The sequence below is a fragment of the Sinocyclocheilus rhinocerous genome, unplaced genomic scaffold (assembly GCF_001515625.1).
Source record: "Sinocyclocheilus rhinocerous isolate Xijiao unplaced genomic scaffold, SAMN03320098_v1.1 scaffold58, whole genome shotgun sequence".
Classification (NCBI taxonomy): domain Eukaryota; kingdom Metazoa; phylum Chordata; class Actinopteri; order Cypriniformes; family Cyprinidae; genus Sinocyclocheilus; species Sinocyclocheilus rhinocerous.
Window position 1 is genome coordinate 233,395 of NW_015652310.1, and position 1,219 is coordinate 234,613.

Genomic DNA, 1,219 nt, shown 5'->3' on the forward strand with positions numbered 1-1,219 from the left:
CGCAAATATTTAGATCACCTCTCAAAAGAATAACACAAAGGTATGTGAACAAAATGCAAGTTTTATCCATTTGCAATCCTTATTAAGCACCCGCGGCATTATTTCAATCATTAAACAGTGCGACAAAAGGTTGTAAAAACACTTAAAGTGCCTTAATATATTTAAAACCGTAATATTCTCTATATTAATGATGCATAGTTTACATAGGCAAGCAGATGAGGCCGGAATATGAACGCAATCGAATCCGCTTAATGGTTCAGTGTTTTCCTTCTAATGGTTTTCTATGGGAAACCATTTAACGTGAAACTTTGCACATTGCGTTTATATTCTGGCTTCATCTGCTTGCCTGTACAAAATATACGTAATCCATAAGGTGTTTACTGAATTTCACCTTTTAATATCTGCGTTTTACTACATTACTACTTAATACAAACTGCGTAAAAATAACTGGCGGTCAGTGGAGCAAAGCTTCGTTTTGCCCTCCAGGTGGGCGTTCCTAAAAGGGTGTGACGTCGCGTGAAAACTATCAATACTCAAGATTGTTTTGGGGAGTATGTGAAAGAAATTTGTGTATTTGCTGTGCTTTTATTTGATTATGAATTACATTTTGAAATGTAAAAAAAAAAAATGTGTTTAAAGTTTTAATTATTTTATTATGAAAATACCATAAGTGGGCTCTTTGCAGACCAAATTTCTTTATTTTAATTTTATAAATGACTTTATACTTTAGGAACAAACTAAAAACGTGTTTTAAAAGCACTGAATTGTACTTTTTTTTTTTTTTTGGTTTGGCAGTGTTGGTTGTTTTGTTCTTGTAGCATTTAATAAAAAAAATATGTACGTATATTTATTTTTAGGGTTATCATAATAAAAAAAAAACAATATAAATAATTACATTTGAAACTGGATTTTTGGTAATTGTAGATGTGGTGTTGATATGTTTGTGATATTGTTTCCTTGATATTAAATCAATAAAAAAAGCTAAAGGTTGGGGTAGAGAATGATGCCTACGAGCTACAGGCACAGGTTAGCAAAAAAATTACATGACATTTTTATTGATTTTGGGGTGAACTAAAATAAGAAATATCTAAACTTAGTTGTTTAATGCTTTTTTAAAGCATTTTAAGTCATCATGAGCCCCCCTGCTATGTTTGCCGAACCACTGCTTTAGACTATTTTTTCTTATTAGGTGACCTTTAAAAAAAAAAAAAAAAAACCC